The sequence below is a fragment of the Dermacentor silvarum genome, chromosome 4, assembly GCF_013339745.2.
Source record: "Dermacentor silvarum isolate Dsil-2018 chromosome 4, BIME_Dsil_1.4, whole genome shotgun sequence".
Taxonomy (NCBI): Eukaryota; Metazoa; Arthropoda; class Arachnida; order Ixodida; family Ixodidae; genus Dermacentor; species Dermacentor silvarum.
Genome location: NC_051157.2, coordinates 137,482,372 through 137,489,627, shown reverse-complemented (window position 1 = coordinate 137,489,627; position 7,256 = coordinate 137,482,372).

Sequence of the window (7,256 nt, the reverse complement as noted above, 5' to 3'; positions counted from 1 at the left end):
TCTTGTTCTTGGTCCATGCATCATCGCGCGCGCCTGTTCCGCTCTACAGTGTTTAGTTGCATGGTGCGTGGCTCGAAGAACGCTGACTTCACGGGAAACAACCAGAAAATGCCTCGTGTGAATAGTGTTGAGGGCTGTATGAATGGCCCAAGGCGCTTGCTCAGGGGCACCTGCAGTGTTGACTCGACTGTGTCCTTTCATGTGGTGCCGCGCGGTGAGCCCCGGCTCCCTGGCGTTCGCAATGGCTCAGTGCTCTGCCGATGATAAAACTGCAAAATAGCCAAAGAAACCGATGGTGTGCTCTCTGCATTTCTCACACTCGGATTATGTGTATAATCCTGCCCTCGGGAAGTATCTTGGCGTGCCCCAGAGGCCAGTCCTTTCTCGTTCCCTCAAAGCAGCCTTCATCAAGCCCCCTACCTGTGCCCCTGTAGCAGCAAACTGGCGGCTCGGTGAGTGCTGAATGTCATTAAATAAAGCCACGAAATAACCATACCGAATACGTGCGCAACTTTCTAAGCTTGTTCTGTCGGGAACATCGCGTCGCCTGGCGGACCGGACACACGCCTTCCGTCGACGAAAACGAAGCTCTGCATTCCGCCGGCGCGGCCGGCGGCTCACCCCCATCGCACGCCGAACCACCTACCGCTCGAGCACGGAGGATCGTTTCGCACTCCGTTACACTGAATATCGCTGAAATGCAGTCCTGCTTCCCTGGCGAGCTCTTCGTTGCAAGGTTCAGCGGGAGCAACGGCATCCATCGCGGCGAACGCAAACGCAGCGACCATGCAGCCATGATGCAGCCAGCGCCTCGGCCGTTTACGCAAGCGGTGACGTATCATGGCGCATTCTGATTCGCTGAGAGCAATGAAATCTGTGACGACACTGCTTCAGCGCCAAATCTGGGGTGAGAGAAATTGAGGAAGAGATATTTGGTCTTTCTTTACGAATTTCTCCTCTAATAACTCATATTTTGGCACCCAACAAAAACTGCATGCATTCATGAAGGTCCCTCTTTTATTCCAGCTGAACTTCCTGTTTCTCTTTAGTGTCCCTTTATACTGCTCCGCTGTTAATAATGTCATGAATGGCGATCCTGGGGTCGGTGCTTCTTCTTCTTTTTTCTGGAGTTTTACGTGCCAATACAAGTGCTGATTATGGTGAACGCCATAGTGGAGGGCTCCGGATTAATTTTGACCACCTGCAGTTCTTTAACGTACACTACAACGCAAGCACACGGGCGTGTTTGCATTTCGCCTCCACCGAAATGCGGCCGCCGCGGCCGGGATTCGATCTCGCGATCTTGTGCTCAGGCGGTCTTGCCCGTGTTGACATTACCCGCCCGGTTGACCGTGATCGCGTGTCAGCCTCGCCGGTTAATCAAAAGTGTCTTTATGACCGGTGACACCGGGAGGTGAACTTCCCCTCCTGCATCGCTCGTCTTGCTGTGGCTACCGTCAAATCGCGTTGGCCTATGCGAAAAACTTCTCTCAGGATTTCTTAGCACCTACTGCGTCATGCGCGATGTCACTAACGTGGCCTGCGCGATTGCTCCGCTAAATGCAAATTCACCGCCGGCAACATTCACTAGTGACATAGTCTATGTCTCGCGCCTTAAACCATGGTGGTGGTGGTGAAACATTATTAATAGAGAAAGCTAAGCGCGGTTTATTCCTGGGTGGTTCCCTCTGACAGAACTCCACTGGCAATCGCGGCCTGGTCGAGGCCTGGTCGAGGGTCGCCTGGTCGAGGGTCGCCACTGGCTTCCCAGGTCCAGTTCGGAGACTCTTGCCTCCCAAGACCACGTATAGTGAGTGTGTGTGATGTGACTCGTGGCGACATTGCCTCGTCCGGTCTGTCTGTGCATTGGTGTGTTATGTGTGCGAGTGTCGCTGTGTGTGTGCTACACCGGGGACATGTCCGAGACGTATATCTGTCTGGGGAGATGGCATGTAGGCGGGATAAGTGTGGGTATGTGTTTGTTTGCAGGCGGCACCAGTCCCTAACCTGGAGTCTATTGAGAGCTTTGTGTGGGGGAGCGTATTGTCTTCTTGCAAGACGTTGGTCGTCCAGTATTTGTTGACTCGAGGTTAACTGATGGGTCGCTACTCGGTCTGTCGGGAGCTGAATGACAGTGTGGTCTGCCGCTCGGCTAGTGAGACCTTGAGCTGCGCAGTCCGCCTCTTCGTTGCCCCGCAGGCCTTCGTGCCCGGGGCACCAGACGATCCCGTGAGTCCCCTCTAGTGAGTGGGCCAGGATTCAAATGGCTCGTATAGGGAGCGTTCCGTTCAGCTATAAACGACACGCCGCTCGTGAGTCCGTAAGGACGCGAGCGGATCTTTGCTTTCTCTCGGCGTCACGAAGTGCGAGGGCGATCGCTGCTGCTTCTGCTGCTGCGCTGCATGTGGCGCGGATGCAGGCAGAGGCAACGAGGTTCCCCTGATTGACGACGGTGATTGTGTATTTCGTCTGGCGTCGGATACGGGGTAGCGTCCGTGTAGTATGCATTTGGGTATCTGAAACAGCGTTTGTGCAACATGCGGGCACGCGGTGCTCTCTTGCCCTGATTGTGAATTGGGTGCATGTTTTTGGGGATAGGGTCTACTATAATGTTTTCTCTAATTTGGTTAGGTTAGGTTAGGTTATAAGTTGTGTTTTTTTTCGCAGTACTGGGGTGTTAGCGGGTACCCTAGGTGTTGAAGAAGGTGCCTTCTCTGTTTCGTATTGTTGAGGCGCTCCCTCTGCGCTGTGAGTGTGGCGTTTGCCAGCTCCTCGAAGGTGTTGTATACCCCTAGCGCTAGTAATTTCTTGTAATTGTTGCACTTTATCAAGTTGTATCTTCGCATTTGTATATTCCATTCTATCTTCGAATTTGTAATGTACATTTTGCGGAACTCCTGCTTTTTATATGTACTCACTGTTGCGACTATAATGTCGGTGTAATTACAATGCACGACCGGTAACAGCTGCTCCTGCGCAATCTATTGCAACAAATGACAGCGTCATTGATCTTTTTCCTTGGCCGTTGCATATGTACAAAAATGTAAACAAGGTTCATGAATGACAAACATTCATCATAATATTTGTCCTCAACTTGTTCTTTTCATGGCCTTTACGTTTTTCATATCAGCTGCACGCAGAGATTTTCTGGTCTCGAACTGATATATTTCTAAAGTTCGTGCGATATTTTCTGTACTTATTAAATAGACAGAAAAGCGTAGGAGAATTGACATCAGTTAATTCTGCCACTATTTTTGGGACATACGAATATATTCTTTTATGAAAAAATACATATTTTACTTGACAGTGCGTAGCGTTCAATAATTCGTTTGCAGCATCTAATATACAATGACATTGGCAATGCAGCTATTATTAATGTATTTGATGCCTCGACAAATTCTATAAGGAGGAGGCCGCGCTCCGACGTGAGCGCGGCCTCCTCCTTCATGAGCCCCTACCCCCCCAACAAAATTTCCGGCTACGCCACTGGTGCCCGGTGCTCGCGGCTCGGTGACCGAGAGTGGCATCGATCCTCGGCATTGTCCGGCCGGCCGCGAGTGTCTGCCCTGTAGGTATCTTCTTCGTTTCCGAAGCGAACCGTCGTGGAGCTCTCGGCTTCATCGAGGCCGACGATGGTGCGGGTCTGAGTCTCGCTGGTTAAAGTCGCTGCTTGCACGAGTAGTCACCGGTAGGGTGAGCCTCCCCGTACCAGGCGCAGTTTATCTCGCACTTGTGTCCGTCGGTTGGGTTAAGCGATCCGCACAGTCTGCAGATGGGTCTGTCCGGGTTTGGGCACACGTCGGTACGGTGGCCTTTTTCTCTGCAGATCTTGCAGACCAGGAGCGTCGGTCTTAATGGGTAGCAGCGGAGTTCACCTCCGTAGTAGTACTACACAAATTGTGGCAGAAAGGGCCCAATGAAGGTCAGCGCGGCGCTTTGGGTCGAAATTTCCAAGGATCCTCCTGGGGTCCCTGGTGATCGGATTTCCACGCGGCTGGTGTCGGTACGTTCATTAGAACGTTAGGCAAGTGGTGAGAGCGCTTCCGGGCGTTTTCTGTCGAAAATACCATCAAGAACTCGTGAAACTGCGGATCCCGATGCGAGCCGGTGTTGACTCGACGCGGCGCGCGTTTCTCTCCGCCTTAAGCCGTACCCCTGTCGGGCTCAGCCCTATTTGCACCGAGACGGTACTCCTGTCGCCGGTGGTTAATGTCACGGGCGGCCAACCTGGGGTCCGTGCTTGTGCGATGACGACGACGTGGCTATCGGGTGTGCATGCTTTATCCCTACTATAGCTGTACCGTTCTGCACCTTGCCTTATAAATATATCCTCGATATATAGTTTCTCCTCGTGACAATATATTATTTGCACTTAACACTTGCGGAAATATCAAATAAATGTTCTCTTTGCATCAATTCAGCCATATGTGTAGGATCTGCCGATCTTTTTTGTTTTTTTTTATTTGTATGATTTTCTTTTACTGTTTGCGTCAACAATCTTTACTATTTCCCCAACTGCGCGCGCTATAGCTATGCTCAGGATAGAATAAAATGACTGCGGAACAACGTGCCTTTAGGGACAATCACCTACGATAACAGCGTTTGGTATTATCTTCGTGAAACACGAATTTACCTAAAGACTTGTGCGAAAAGCATTATTAAACCACCTTTACTCAGGAATGTTATCATCTAAAAAATCTGAGTAGGAATAAGCTAGCTGTTCAACTGAGTGAGTCGTTTTTACTTGCTTAATATTCATGGAACATTCGGTGGGAGATCTACCTGCGTCAAGTTCTTTCTCGTGTTATGTTGTTTCCCGCCGTATCGTTTCACGCCACCACAACTATGCTGGTCACGAGAATGCCCTTTTTCATGCAGGCCGCACTATTACTGATCGTCACGTCAACGACGTTGTGCTGTCAAGGCAGCTGTTGCGACCTGGACTGGGACTTTTGGCGACAAACCGACAGCACAGTCAACGCAAGCAACAACGGGCCGTACCCGCTGCCTCTAATTCCGGACTGTTTCCACGTCTGGAAACCAAGTGCTACGCTTTGCGCAGCCGCTTCGGATGGACTACAAATACCGCCACCATGGTGCAATCACTCGGGCCACGCCACCGCAACTATGCTGGTCACGAGAAAGCCCTTTTTCATGTAGGTTGGTTAGTTGCCGACTACTAATTGCATTCGCTCTCATAATACATTTCTGCTTGCGGTGTCGTGCCCCACTGACGCCATTGATTGCTTTCGAAAATAATTGTTCATATTTTGTTACCAGTGTATCAACGCCTATGTCGTTCGCCTTCTGTTAGTGTTGGCTGGGGACGTCGAATTGAACGCAGGACCCGATGGGAATAGTAATCCTCAGCCGTCTCTTGAATATATCGCTATGGCTATATCTCGCATTGAATGCTCTCAGAATACTGTGTTAAGTGAACTAGCGCTGATTCACGCCACTCAGTCGAAGGTGAAGGATTCAATTTTTAGCCTTTCCTCACGAGTCGATGCCCTAGAAAAAATCGCGGAAACAAATCAGTTAAACTGCGCAAGCTCTGTAGCCGATCCCGATATGGCTAAACTTTCCTCAGATGTTAAACTACTTTCGAACAAATGCGACGACGCCGAGAATCGTCTCCGACACTCAAACTTACTGTTTTTTGGGATCACCGATAAGCAAGATGAAACGTGGTCACAATCTGAATCACGTGTCATTTCATTCTGCTCCCAGGAGCTCGATATCACCATTAATAGTCATGATATTGAACATGCCCACAGACTTGGCCGCTAGCAGCCAGGAAAGAACCGCCGATAATTGTCAGTTTTATAAGATTCAAAGACAAAGGGAAAATTTTGTCTGCCAGTTCAAAGCTGAAAAGTCGTTGTTTTCAGCCCGTGAATATTTTTCTGCGCGTGTGCGCTTGGCAAAAAACTTTTTAGGGGCGAAGCTCCTTATAGCGGCACCCGTTCGTCCCCGTCGTCGTCGTTGTAGTAGTAGTGTGTAACCAGTCTGAGAAAAATGATAAAAAATAAAAATCACAGCATATCCACGGGGTGAATGATGATGAGTGGGCGAAGCTCCGGAGGGAATCATCGGATCTCCCGCTTAAGGGGACGCGAGCACAAACGCGTTAGAAACGTGCAGTACTCTCTAGTAAGGGGGAGCGGCCACAGCGTCTTACGCAGCCATTTACACATGCCGGAACGTGCACCGCGTTTGCCGACGCCATCACATGACTGCTGAGAGAGTATACCCCCCGTATTCATAAACGCTCCTCGACTTGAACTTGACTTGCCACAGTTTGGGCAGCGCGTTCGAAACGCGTTGAAGGTAAGGCGGAGAGGCCACAGCGTCTTACACCAGCTTCTTACACGGGCCGTAACGCGCTAGCACAAACGCGTTAGAAACGCGGCTTTCGTTAATGTTGGGTATTTATTGCCATCGTGGTGCGTGTGTCCATGTCCGCTTCGTGGCGTAGTGGGCTAACGCCGCGCGCTCGGAAGAGAGGGGTCCCTGGTTCGATTCCGCGCTACGGACACAACTTCGGGATTTTTTTTCTCATTTTTCTCAGACTGGTTACACACTACTGGTTACACACTACTACTATGACGACGGGGACGGAGCGGGTGCCGCTATAAGGAGCTTCGCCCCTAAAATTCGCTGTGGCCTCTCCGCCTTACCTTCAACGCGTTTCGAACGCGCTGCCCAAAGCGGTGGCAAGTCAAGTTCAAGTCGAGGAGCGTTTATGAATACGGGGGGTATACTCTCTCAGCAGTCATGTGATGGCGTCGGCAAACGCGGTGCACGTTCCGGCATGTGTAAATGGCAGCGTAAGACGCTGTGGCCGCTCCCCCTTACTAGAGAGTACTGCAATCTCAAAGGGAAAGGCTCAATATCACCGCAACAGGCAGGGCCCTGCTCGAGCGCTTAGGGTATCCCCTACGACCCCAGTACCTAAACGAGGAAACCATCCCAATGCCCCGAGAAATACGGAATCGAGTAATAGTTTCTCCAATACCAAAAAACATGAATCCTAAATATCATCAACCTAGAAGGCAGGAAAGAGCTAAGAATCTACAAAAGCGCTTCGGCTCGCATCCCGGAACGATCTACACGGACGTAGATAAAATACAAAATAACAGATACTGCCTAGCGGCTGTAAGCCAACGATCGACCGTAGTAGCCTCTACCAAAGCAAACTCAGCCAGTACGGCAGAGGCGGTAGCAATCGCCCTAGCCATCAAGGATAAGGACCG